This window comes from Pelophylax lessonae, assembly GCF_965119305.1.
Source record: "Pelophylax lessonae genome assembly, chromosome: 3".
In the NCBI taxonomy this organism is placed as follows: Eukaryota; Metazoa; Chordata; class Amphibia; order Anura; family Ranidae; genus Pelophylax; species Pelophylax lessonae.
In genome coordinates, this window is record NC_138770.1 from 543,902,473 (window position 1) to 543,916,609 (window position 14,137).

The following is a 14,137-nucleotide window of genomic DNA, read 5'->3' on the forward strand; positions in this document are numbered from 1 at the left end:
ATTTAGGTCCGGAGTTTGACTGGGCCATTCTAACAAATGAATATGCTTTGATCTAAACCATTCCATTGTAGCTCTGGTTGTATGCTTAGGGTCGTTGTCCTGCCAGAAGGTGAACCTCCACCCCAGTCTCAAGTCTTTTGCAGACTCTAACAGGTTTTCTTCTAAGATTGCCCTGTATTTGGCTCCATCCATCTTCCCATCAACTTTGACCAGCTTCCCTGTTGCTGTTGAAGAAAGCATCCCCACAACATGATGCTGCCAGCACCATGTTTCATGGTGGGGATGGTGTGTTAGTTTTCCACAGTGGCGTCGGCAGGGGGGGGCTGACCTGGGCTATAGCCCCGAGTGTGCTCCCCAAAAGCCCCGGGTCTCCTGTTGCTTTTTTAAAATGATTAGCCCCGAGTCCCAAAGCCTGGGTTTGGCCGAGAACTCGGGCTACATACCTCAGCAGTGTAAGATTTATAAAGCACATCCAATGATTGGTGGGCAATCCAGGGCAGCCGCAAGGAGAGTTAATGCAGCTGTCAAGTTTCAGCATTGATGTCGGGTGTGGGCGGGGCCGGTATGCCACGCCCACCTTCCTCCCCAGACAGCTTCTGTTTCTCTATGCACGGAACAATGGGGCGGAGCCCCGCATACCGGTCCCGCCCACACCCGAAATCAATGCTACTTGACAGCGGCAATCACTCTCCTTCCTTGCGGCTGCCCCAGATCGCCCACCAATCACTGGATGCAGTGGAGTAAAGGGCACTGTGTAAAGGGCAGGCAGTGGCAGCTCCTTCAGTGCGGGGACTAGCGGGGGCGGAGACACGGCGGGAAGGGGGCGGAGCCTTGGCGGGAAGAAGGGGGCGGAGCCTCGGCGGGAAGAAGGTGAGTGCCCATTGCCCAAGTGTGTGTGCTGGGTAGTAGAGGGATGGGGAAGCTGCATATAGAGGAATTCATCTTTCTCTATTCTTTCTGCAGCTGCTGAATAACTGATTCTCCTCCTCTCCCTCCTGCAGGAAGAATAGGGAAAGATCAATTCCTCTATATGCAGCTGCCCCATCCCCCTCCTATACAACTTCTTTTGCTGGCTCACCAGTGCTCTTAACCCCCCCCCCTCCAGTGTTCTAATCCCCCCTCACTGCTCTTATCCCCCCCCTGCTCTTATTCCCCCCCCCCTCGATGCTCTTATTCCCCCCCCCTCGGTGCTCTTATTCCCCCCCCTCGATGCTCTTATTCCCCCCCCCCTCGGTGCTCTTATTCCCCCCCCTCGGTGCTCTTATCCCCCCCCCCTCGGTGCTCTTATTCCCCCCCCTCGGTGCTCTTATTCCCCCCCCTCGGTGCTTTTATTCCCCCCCCCCCCTCGGTGCTCTTATTCCCCCCCCCCTCTGTGTTCTTATTCCCCCCCCCTCGGTGCTCTTATTCCCCCCTCGGTGCTCTTATTCCCCCCCCTCGGTGCTCTTATTCCCCCCCTCGGTGCTCTTATCCCCCCCCCCTCGGTGCTCTTATTCCCCCCCCTCGGTGCTCTTATTCCCCCCCCTCGGTGCTTTTATTCCCCCCCCCCCTCGGTGCTCTTATTCCCCCCCCCCTCTGTGTTCTTATTCCCCCCCCCCTCGGTGCTCTTATTCCCCCCTCGGTGCTCTTATTCCCCCCCCTCGGTGCTCTTATTCCCCCCCCCTCGGTGCTCTTATTCCCCCCCCTCGGTGCTCTTATCCCCCCCCCCTCGGTGCTCTTATTCCCCCCCCCTCGGTGCTCTTATTCCCCCCCCCCTCGGTGCTCTTATTCCCCCCCCTCTGTGCTCTTATTCCCCCCCCTCGGTGCTCTTATCCCCCCCCCTCGGTGCTCTTATCCCCCCCTCGGTGCTCTTATTCCCCCCCCTCGGTGCTCTTATTCCCCCCCCCCCCTCGGTGCTCTTATTCCCCCCCCCTCGGTGCTCTTATTCCCCCCCCTCGGTGCTCTTATTCCCCCCCCTCGGTGCTCTTATTCCCCCCCCCTCGGTGCTCTTATTCCCCCCCTCGGTGCTCTTATCCCCCCCCTCGGTGCTCTTATTCCCCCCCCCACCCTCAGTGCACTTATCCCCGCCTCAGTGCTCTTAACCCCCCCACCCAGTGCACTGGACTGCCCCCTGTTCTTTAGCCCTCCCCCGGTGCTCTTCAGCTCCCCACTGTGCTTTTCATCTCCCTCCCCCCTATGCTCCCTGTCCCCCCCAGTGCTCTCCACCCCCTGCGCCTTCCAACCCCCCTGCAATGCTTTCCAAACCCCCTCTTAATACTCTCCAGTCCCCCACCCCCACCCCACCATGCCCTTCAGCTCCTCCAGTGCTCTCTGCTTCGCCTGTGCTCTCCGGCCCCCCTAGTGTCCTTCTATCTTCTATCATGTCCTCAGTCTCTGAGCATCTCTTGTATCATGTCTGCAGTCTCTGACCGTCTCTTGTATCATGTCTGCAGTCTCTGACCGTCTCTTGTATCATGTCTGCAGTCTCTGACCGTCTCTTCTATCATGTCTGCAGTCTCTGACCATCTTCTGTAACATGTCCTTAGTCTCTGGCCATCTTCTGTTTAATGTCCTCAGTCTCTGACCATCTCCTGTTTAATGTCTGCAGTCTCTGACCATCTCCTGTATCATGTCCTCAGTCTCTGACCCTCTCCTGTTTAATGTCTGCAGTCTCTGACCATCTCCTGTATCATGTCCTCAGTCTCTGGCCATCTTCTGTTTAATGTCCTCAGTCTCTGACCATCTCCTGTATCATGTCCTCAGTGTCTGACCCTCTCCTGTTTAATGTCTGCAGTCTCTGACCATCTCTTGTATCATGTCTGCAGTCTCTGACCACCTCTTGTATCATGTCTGTAGTCTCTGACCATCTCCTGTACCATGTCTGCAGTCTCTGACCATCTCCTGTATCATGTCTGCAGTCTCTGACCATCTCCTGTACCATGCCTGCAGTCTCTGACCATCTCCTGAACCATGTCTGCAGTCTCTGACAATCTTCTGTAACATGTCCTCAGTCTCTGGCCATCTTCTGTTTAATGTCCTCAGTCTCTGACCATCTCCTGTATCATGTCCTCAGTGTCTGACCATCTCCTGTATCATGTCCGCAGTCTCTGACCGTCTCCTGTATCATGTCCTCAGTCTCTGACCCTCTCCTGTATCATGTCCTCAGTCTCTGACCCTCTCCTGTTTAATGTCTGCAGTCTCTGACCATCTCCTGTATCATGTCTGCAGTCTCTGACCATCTCCTGTACCATGTCTTCAGTCTCTGACCATCTCCTGTACCATGTCCGCAGTCTCTAACCATCTCCTGTACCATGTCTGCAGTCTCTGACCATCTCCTGTACCATGTCTGCAGTCTCTGACCATCTCCTGTACCATGTCTTCAGTCTCTGACCATCTCCTGTTCCATGTCTGCAGTCTCTGACCATCTCCTGTACCATGTCTGCAGTCTCTGACCATCTCCTGTACCATGTCTGCAGTCTCTGACCATCTCCTGTACCATGTCTGCAGTCTCTGACCATCTCCTGTACTATGTCTGCAGTCTCTGACCATCTCCTGTTCCATGTCTGCAGTCTCTGACCATCTCCTCTACCATGTCTGCAGTCTCTGACCATCTCCTCTACCATGTCTGCAGTCTCTGACCATCTCCTGTACCATGTCTTCAGTCTCTGACCATCTCCTGTACCATGTCTGCAGTCTCTGACCATCTCCTGTACTATGTCTGCAGTCTCTGGCCATCTCCTTTAGCAAGTCTCCAATCTCATACTCAAACTTAAACACATTGCTAATAGTATTAGCTATCTATTTATGCTGAAGGTAGGACTATGCAGGGGAGGGAGACAGAGAGTGCAAAAGGGGGAACTGTGATTAGAGAGACGGAGGGCAGACTGCAAGGGGCACTGTGATGGGGGGGGGGGGGGGGGCTGTGAAATGTGTGCAATAAATATTCTTGAAAACATTACAAATTTTTGTGGGTGTTTTTACATTTTAAAGTTGGGGGGTGCCAGATATAGGATCCGCCCCGGGTGCCAAATGCTCTAGGTACGCCACTGACTGGATGTGCTGTAATACATTTTCTTTCTAAAAAACCCCAGTGAGTCGGCGCACAATGAAAGAGATCTCAGAAGAAACTCAGACCGAGTCAACCAATCGCAGCAAGACCTCCCAAACTAAAATAAGAAAGGGGTCTCACCATAAATATGTACCAATGTTTAAGAATGACCAAATAAATCTATAAGCAGCTAAAAAATCAACTGATTGAAGCAAACAACATATAAAATCCAACTCTTGTAGGCTGATCCGATTCCTTAAAAAAATTCTTAAAACATCCTTAAAAAAATTCCTATATTTGCCTAGGATATATGAAGATAGGAAAATATATCCAACTTATAGACAACTCCCAATCTATATTAAAAGACGTGTATGATGCGAATCCTAAAATTGATCCAATTCCTTAACACTAATCATAAATAAGTAATCTAAATATCTGTTCCCAGTGGAATTATGGCTTCTTTTCCTAAAACAATATGAGATGAAAACAGGCTAAATAGTCGCAACAGCCGACTGGATCGCAATACTAGTTCGTAATTCACAAATATAGCCAATATTCTCACAAATGAATCAGTGATGATGCATGTGTACCCAAAGATCGTAAAGCTGTTGCAACTATTTAGCCTGTTTTCATCTCATATTGTTTTAGGAAAAGAAGCCATAATTCCACTGGGAACAGATATTTAGAGGGGGGCAGATATAGGGTGGTATGGAGAGGAGCGGAGTACAGGGAATCAGTCATGGGGTGGTATATTGAGTTGGTCTCACCTTTGCATCTGTAAACAGCTTCCACTTTTCTGGGAAGGCTTTCCACAAGATTTTGTATTGAGCTTGTGAGAACTTGTGCATTTTTGAGGTCAGGTACTGATGTTGGACAAGAAGACCTGGCTGTTTACATTTACGCCAAAGGAGTTTGATAGGATTGAGTTTAGGCTGCATTAATTTATGTTCCATCTGATGCCGGCAGTACTCCTCTCCATACCACCCCATGTCTGACCCCCTGTACTCCTCTCCATACCACCCCATGTCTGACCCCCTGTACTCCTCTCCATACCACCCCATGTCTGACCCCCTGTACTCCTCTCCATACCACCCCATGTCTGACCCCCTGTACTCCTCTCCATACCACCCCATGTCTGACCCCCTGTATTCCTCTTCATACCACCCCATGACTGAACCCCTGTACTTCTCTCCTCTCCATACCACCCCATGTCTGACCCCCTGTACTCCGCTCCTCTCCATACCACCCTATATCTGCCCCCCTGTACTCCTCTCCATATCACCTCATGTCTGACCCCCTGTACTTCTCTGCTCTCCATACCACCCCATGACTGACCTCCTGTACTCCTCTCCTCTCCATACCACCCCATGTCTGACCCCCTGTACTCCTCTTCATACCACCCCATGTCTGACCCCCTGTACTCCTCTTCATACCACCCCATGTCTGACCCCCTGTACTCCTCTCCTCTCCATACCACCCCATGTCTGACCCCCTGTACTCCTCTCCTCTCCATACCACCCCATGACTGACCCCCTGTACTCCTCTCCTCTCCATACCACCCATGACTGACCCCCTGTACTCCTCTCCATACCACCCCATGTCTGACCCCCTGTACTCCTCTCCATACCAACCCATGTCTGACCCCCTGTACTCCTCTCCATACCACCCCATGTCTGACCCCCTGTACTCCTCTCCATACCACCCCATGTCTGACCCCCTGTACTCCTCTCCATACCACCCCATGTCTGACCCCCTGTATTCCTCTTCATACCACCCCATGACTGAACCCCTGTTCTTCTCTCCTCTCCATACCACCCCATGACTGACCCCCTGTACTCCGCTCCTCTCCATACCACCCTATATCTGCCCCCCTGTACTCCTCTCCATATCACCCCATGTCTGACCCCCTGTACTTCTCTGCTCTCCATACCACCCCATGACTGACCTCCTGTACTCCTCTCCTCTCCATACCACCCCATGTCTGACCCCCTGTACTCCTCTTCATACCACCCCATGTCTGACCCCCTGTACTCCTCTTCATACCACCCCATGTCTGACCCCCTGTACTCCTCTTCATACCACCCCATGTCTGACCCCCTGTACTCCTCTCCTCTCCATACCACCCCATGTCTGACCCCCTGTACTCCTCTCCTCTCCATACCACCCCATGACTGACCCCCTGTACTCCTCTCCTCTCCATACCACCCATGACTGACCCCCTGTACTCCTCTCCATACCACCCCATGTCTGACCCCCTGTACTCCTCTCCATACCAACCCATGTCTGACCCCCTGTACTCCTCTCCATACCACCCCATGTCTGACCCCCTGTACTCCTCTCCATACCACCCCATGACTGACCTCCTGTACTCCTCTCCATACCACCCCATGTCTGACCCCCTGTACTCCTCTCCATACCACCCCATGACTGACCTCCTGTACTCCTCTCCATACCACCCCATGACTGACCTCCTGTACTCCTCTCCATACCACCCCATGACTGACCTCCTGTACTCCTCTCCATACCACCCCATGACTGACCTCCTGTACTCCTCTCCATACCAACCCATGTCTGACCCCCTGTACTCCTCTCCATACCACCCCATGACTGACCTCCTGTACTCCTCTCCATACCACCCCATGTCTGACCTCCTGTACTCCTCACCATACCACCCCATGTCTGACCCCCTGTACTCCTCTCCATACCACCCCATGACTGACCTCCTGTACTCCTCTCCATACCACCCCATGACTGACCTCCTGTACTCCTCTCCATACCACCCCATGTCTGACCCCCTGTACTCCTCTCCTCTCCATACCACCCCATGACTGACCCCCTGTACTCCTCTCCATACCACCCCATGTCTGACTCCCTGTACTCCTCTCCTCTCCATACCACCCCATGACTGACCCCCTGTACTCCTCTCCATACCACCCCATGTCTGACTCCCTGTACTCCTCTCCTCTCCATACCACCCCATGACTGACCTCCTGTACTCCTCTCCATACCACCACATGACTGACCCCCTTTACTTCTCTCTTCTCCATACCACCCAATTTCTCACCCCCTGTACTCCTCTCCATACCACCCCTTGACTGACCCTTGACTGAGGGGGCCATTGGGTGGAGCTTGGGCGGTACTTACTTTTAAATATGGGAGGAGCTTGGGCGGGGCTTACTTTAAAATGTGGGAGGGGTTATCAAATTTATCTTCGGGCTGAAGCCCCTGGTCTTTTTCCCACCTAGCAACGCCCCTGGTTTTCCACCACACAAAGCGTTTTGCTTTTAGGCCAAAAAGTTACATTTTGGTCTTATCTGACCAGAGCACCCACATGGCTTCTCGCAAATTGCAAACAGGACTTCTTATGGCTTTTTTTTTTAACAATGGCTTTCTTCTTGCCACTCTTCCATAAAGGCCAGATTTGAGGAGTGCACAACTAATAGTTGTCCTGTGGACAGATACTTCCACCTAAGCTGTGGTTTTCTGCATCTCTTCCAGAGTTACCATGGGCCTCTTGGCTGCTTCTCTGATTAATGCTCTCCTTGCCCCGTCTGTCAGTTCAGGTGGACAGCCATGTCTTGGTAGGCTTGCAGTTGTGCCATACTCTTTCCATTTTCGGATGATGGATTGAACAGTGCTCCATGAGATATTCAAAGCTTGGGACTTTTTTCTATACCCTGCTTTAAACTTCTCCACAATTTCATCCCTGGCCTGTCTGGTGTGTTTCTTGGCCTTCATGATGTTGTTTGTTCACTAAGGTTCTCTAATAAACCTCTGAGGGCTTCACAGAACAGCTGTATTTATAATGAGATTAAATTACATGCAGGTGAACTCTATTTACTAATTAGGTGACTTCTGAACGCAATTGCTTTCATGAGATTTCAGTTAGTAGAGTAAAGGGGGGCTAAATACAAATGCACGCCGCACTTTTACAGATATTTATTTGTAAACACATTTAAAGTCCATTTATAATTTTCCTTCCACTTCACAATTACTGTATGTGCCAGTCTGTGTTGGTCTATCTTATAAAATCCCAATAAAAATACATTTATGTTTTTGGTTGAAACATTACAAAATGTGGAAAATGTCAAGGGGTGTGAATATTTTTTCAAGGTACTCTATGTAGCTAAACATTTTTTAGCTTGCATACGGAGGCATACTGCTTAGACCTTCTGCTTCTTGTTTCTAATTCCTAGAATATTAGAATGAATATTTTACATATAATTTTTATTTTGTTTGGTATTCAATGAAAACTTAACACGAACATGATACTAAGCAAGATGTAGCTTTCATACTACTGTTCTCACTTGACTTTTGGCTTAGCCCTTCTACGACCATGCAGAACAATCTTCAGACCTGATGACAGCCACAGGGTGGTTCATACTATTATGGATCCCTTCCCATGTGTAAAGTGGAAACTCAAGCAACTAACTAAATACACATCAGAAATAGATATAAAAGTTAGCTGCTTGAGCAATGGAAAACAGCAATATTGATTGACGTGTCACTTCTAACCTGCCTTCTACAGTATATCTGAAGGGCTTTATGTATGATGGAAGCCTCAATGTCATTTGCTAACTGTCTTTTGCCTATTTGTTGTTTATTATTTTTAGTATTGTCTTATGTGTTTTAGTATTGTTTTATGTGCATTTAAATATCAGCAATAAAGCAGCTGTTATGTTCCCAAGCATTGCTTTGGAAAACATGACGATGCTGTGGGTAAGTTCTCTGAAAACAACATATCTAAACTTTAATTATATAAGCGTCTGGTGGCCTTGGGTTTGAAAGATTAAATATGAAAGATCATTTGTTTGAAAAACTAACATCGGATGTATTTGTATCCAATTACAGGTTAGGTCTCTCATAGAAAACGATAACATTTGCTGCACATGTGCTACGCTACATTGAACATATAAACAAAGATAAGTTTTACATCCCAATCACCTTGCATCCATATGGGATTTGTCACATATAAGCTCCTTGCACAGGGTTACCATAATTAACCTCTTGCTGTCAGCCAAATGTAGAAAAGGACCCTGGATACAAGTGGTTATAACAAGAGCATTTGTCACATATCAAATGCTGTTCAGTAAAAGTTATCTGGGTGTCTCTACAGCCACCCAATAAGTTTTAGTGTAGTGAGAAGGGCTGCCCAACTCCTAATTAACCCAGAAACCATCACAATTTTATCATTTCTGGTTTTAGAGCTGTCATTCCCTGGCTGCTACAGCCAGGGAAGAAGCTAATCAAGCATGATCTGTGCTTGTTTAAAGGTAGTGGAAGACAAAGAAGGCACTAGAGTTCTAATAGACCTGTGATGTCTCCATAACCACTTAAGGACCACCCCACGTACATTTACTGTGGCAGGGCGGCCTTTAGGCGCAAAATCATGTACCTGTACGTGATTTTGTAAAAGGGCCTTAGGGGTCGCGTGCGCGCCGCTGGAGCCGCGCTCCTGCTGTGATTGGACACAGCATGAGCCAATCAGCGGGTCCGGCAGCTGCGATGGCCTCCGGCCAACCCGTGATCATTCAGGAGAATGACAGAACAGTGGTCTGCCTATGTAAACAAGGAGGACCGCGGTTCTGTCAGACAGGAAGAGAGAGATCTTGTGTTCCTACAAACAAGGAACACAGATCTCTCTCTTTCTGCAGTCAGTCCATTCCCCCTACAGTTAGAAAGCACTCCCTAGGAGCACACCTAACCCCTTGATCGCCCCTGATGTTAACTCCTTTCCTGCCAGTGTCATTTATACAGTAACAGTGCATATTTTTAGCACTAATCACTGTACTGGTGTCACTGGTCCCCAAAAAGTGTAAGTGTCAGATTTGTCGGCCCCAATGTCGCAGTCCCGCTAAAAATTGCTGCCATTACTAAAAACAACAATAAAAAGTAAATACATCTATCCCATAGTTTGTAAAGGCTATAACTTTTGCGTAAACCAATCAATATATACTTTTTGGATTTTTTTGTTACCAAAAAATATGTAACAGAATACAAATTGGCCAAAACTGATAAAGACATTCGATTTTTTTTTATTTTTTTTATTGGATGTGTTCAAAATGGTCGGACTTTTTTTGTTTATAGCGCAAAAAATAAAAACTTGATCAAATACAACCAAAATAGAGCTCTGTTTGTGGGGAAAAAAAGGGACATACATTTTATTTGGGTAAAGGGGCGCAGGACTGCGCAAAAATGGCCTCGCCATTAAGAGAGTAAAACCTTCCAGAGCTGAAGTGGATAAAGAGTACATGCCACCTGTCAAAAAGCTATCACATAGGGGGCTTGTTAGCCTCCTAGTGATAGAAATAAAGTTAAATGAAAAAAAAAATGAAAAAGTGTAAAAAAAATACATTTTAATAAAGTAAATAAAAATAATTTTCCATTTTTTTTTATTTTTAAAGTACCCTAATCCCCCCTGAGTATACACACAAATTCAACTGCAGCATAAGTCCTACATGTGTATTGTAGCAGAGTGTCCCAGAGAGAGCCAGGAAAAGTCCTGTTCGGGGTTTATACATCACCCAGGCATCTCTCCTATACCTTTAGGGATCTCTGAGCCATGATCCAGTTCAGATCTTGGCCCTCTTCACCAGGCCAATTTAATCTCACCTGAGACAAACAGCAGCGCTCTCTCTCAGCCTGGGAACACAGACAACGTTTTGTCTATGAGAGCGGAAGGTCAGTAAAACTATCTGTGTGTGTCTTTGGAAGCTGACAAGCTGTAGGCTTGCTCAGTCTGGGTTAGTTAGGGACTACATTGTGTGTAGTAAGCGCCGGGACACGGCTAGGATTTTGTTTATTCTTAGTATTCCTGTTTGTTTTCCTTAAAGCACTGTACAGCACCTGTTTATAAACTTGTATATAGCACCAATAAACACCGCACTGTTTGTCACTACATCAGAGGATTTGGTATCTGTGCCTTAAAGACTGCTCATCCCAGGGAGTTTTGCACCCGCTACCTGTTCCCCAGCTTACATATGGTGGAGGTTGCGGGCAGTGGTAGTAAGTTACTACTTAAAGGGCCAGTACCTGGAGTGACTAAACATGGAGGAAATCCTCAAACAGTTGGTGTTATCGAACGCTGCACAACAGCAAGCGAACTCTTTGTTTAAACAACAGATTGGTGTTGTACAAGAACAAACGCAACGAGCAAACGCTGCACAACAGCAAGCAAACTCTTTGCTTCAACAACAGATTGGTGTTGTACAGGAAAAAACGCAGCAAGCAAACTCTTTGATTCAACAACAGATTGGTGCTGTACAAAATCAAACCCAGTTGATGTTTGAAAAACTGGCAAGTGCTGCAGAAGCAGACAGAAAGGTGCTGGTTGAGATGGTGCAGACACTTACACAGGAGCCTGCTGTAAAATCAGAAACAGTTAGAGACCGCTCCTCAGCCATCCATGTTGGTCGCTTCCTGTCCAAGATGACTGCTGATGATGACCCAGAAGCCTTTCTGGTTACATTTGAGAGAACCGCTGAGAGGGAAGGCTGGCCCAAAACCCAGTGGGCAGGACTGATCGCTCCCTTACTTACTGGGGAATCGCAGAAGGCCTATTACGATTTGGAGTCCGTGGATGCAGGAGAGTATGAAAAGGTCAAGCAGGAAATCCTGGCGCGTCTCGGTGTCAACTTGGCCGTTCGAGCCCAGCGAGTCAACAGCTGGTCCTTCCGAGTTGAAAGGCCCCCAAGATCACAGATGTTTGACCTAATACACCTGGCGCAAAAATGGCTACAGCCGGAGTCCTTGTCTGGACCACAAATAGTGGAGCGTGTAGTCATGGACCGGTTCCTGAGGTCATTACCAACTCCTTTGCAGAAGTGGGTGAGTCAAGGAGACCCCAAGTCGGCAGACAACCTGGTGGAGCTTGTTGAGAGGTACTATGCTGCAGAGAACCTGGTCACCACCCCTACAGCCGCACGGACTTTCCACCCAAAGCCACGGTCTCCCCAGACAACCGGTAAGACTGTTCCAGGGGAAGTGGGTGGTCAGCATGGCAAGGAGACAGGGGGGAGGATTTTTGGTGCCAGAGCTGAAGTTTGGCGTCCCAAACAAGGGAAGCCACTGCCTGTCAACAAACCTAACTGGGGTAACATCAGGTGTTTCCGTTGCCAGGAACTGGGACATGTTGCAGCAAACTGTCCATTGACAGATGAACCCATGCAGTGTGATATGTCTCTGAGAAGGCAGTCTATGTTTGCTGCTGTTTCATGCGCTGCGGCGCCAGGTGTAGGAAAACACATATGCCAAATGACTGTTAATGATAAGCCTATTGCAGCCTTGCTGGACTCGGGAAGTCTAGTGACTTTGGTTAAAGTAGAAAAGGTTGAAAATGTGAATTTAAATGCAAAAAAAGTTGCTGTGATCTGTGTACATGGTGATACTCGGGAGTATCCTATAGCAACTGTTCGCTTTGAAACTGATTTAGGTACGGTGACCCATTCGGTCGGACTTGTGTCCCACTTAGTGCATGAGGCCATCATTGGTAGAGACTTCCCTAAGTTTTGGGAACTGTGGGATCGTCCCGACTCGGTCACAGTAACTGACTCAGTGGTGGAGCCAGAACCCCTGGCCATCACCGACAATGTGGGTTTAAGGGATCCCTCTCAAGGTTCCCCGGATTTTCCTTTCTCTGTTATGGCAGGAGAACTGGAGGAGCCTGAGGAAGTCCCCACAGTCAGTCAAGGTGGACAACCTTCTGCTGACCCTGAGGGTACATTGGAGTTTGCTGATCTTAATGTACACAAGGAAAACTTTGGTACCGAGCAGAGAAAAGACCCTACCCTTGCCAGGGCCTGGGAGAATGTAGTAATGATTAATGATGTACCTGGCGAACCAGGGGACAGGCCCTGTTTTCCTTTTTTCAGCAGCAATGAGGATTTATTGTATCGTGTAGATAAAAAGAACGATGAAATTGTTGAACAGTTGGTGGTCCCTAAGCCTTACAGACGAGTGGTGCTGGAATTGGCTCATGGACACTTACTGGGAGGTCATTTAGGGGTTGAAAAAACCACTGAAAGGGTGTTACGCAGGTTTCACTGGCCTGGGATACAGAAAGATATTGACAATTATTGTCAATCTTGTCCTGTATGTCAGATGTCAGCCCCACTACCCCACTTCCGCAGTCCTTTAGTCCCCTTACCCATTATTGAAGTGCCCTTTGAGAGGATCGCCATGGACCTCGTGGGTCCACTCCCCAAGTCTGCCCGGGGTCATCAGCACATTCTTGTGATCATAGATTATGCTACCCGTTACCCCAAGGCAGTTCCCTTACGCACTGCATCCGCTAAGAACATTGCTAAAGAGTTGTTCATGGTGTTCAGTCGCGTTGGGGTCCCTAAGGGGATCCTTACGGACCAGGGCACCCCATTTATGTCACGAATAACTAAAGAATTGTGCAAGTTATTTAAGGTGACCCAGTTGCGAACCTCTGTATACCACCCTCAAACTGATGGCCTTGTAGAACGCTTCAATAAAACCTTAAAGAGTATGTTAAAAAAAGTTGTGGACAAGGATGGAAAAAACTGGGACTTCTTGATTCCGTACTTGATGTTCGCCATCAGGGAAGTACCCCAGTCCTCTACGGGATACTCTCCTTTTGAATTGCTTTATGGGAGACACCCTCGGGGACTTTTAGACATAGCCAAGGAAACCTGGGAGGGGGAGCAGACACCCCACAAAAGTGTCATTGAGCACATCGCTCAAATGCAGGACAGGATTGCAACGATCATGCCTATTGTAAAGGAACACTTACTGCAGGCCCAGGCAGCCCAACAGAGAATATACAACAGGGGAGCCCGACTCTGTGTCTTCTCACCTAGTGACAGGGTCCTGGTGTTAGTTCCCACTGTCGAGAGCAAGTTCCTAGCTAAGTGGCAGGTCCCTTCGAAGTATTGGAAAGAGTTGGGGAGGTCAATTATAAAGTGCATCAACCAGGAAAAAGGAAGCCAGAGCAGATTTACCATATTAATCTGTTAAAGCCCTGGAAGGATAGGCTGGCCTTAACTGCGAGGTCCGTCCCTGTGACCTCTAGGGTTACTGAGTCCCCTCTGGTCCCTGAGGTCACGGTTCCAGACACCCTGTCTTATTCCCAAAAAAAAGAAGCTAGAG

The 14,137-nt window shown here is 48.6% G+C and overlaps 1 protein-coding gene across 1 annotated transcript in view; it reads right to left on the reverse strand.

Annotated features, from left to right (window-relative positions):
* ACSS1 (acyl-CoA synthetase short chain family member 1) overlaps positions 1-14,137 on the reverse strand; it is a 243,539-nt gene that overhangs the window by 42,130 nt on the left and 187,272 nt on the right. The window lies entirely within an intron of this gene.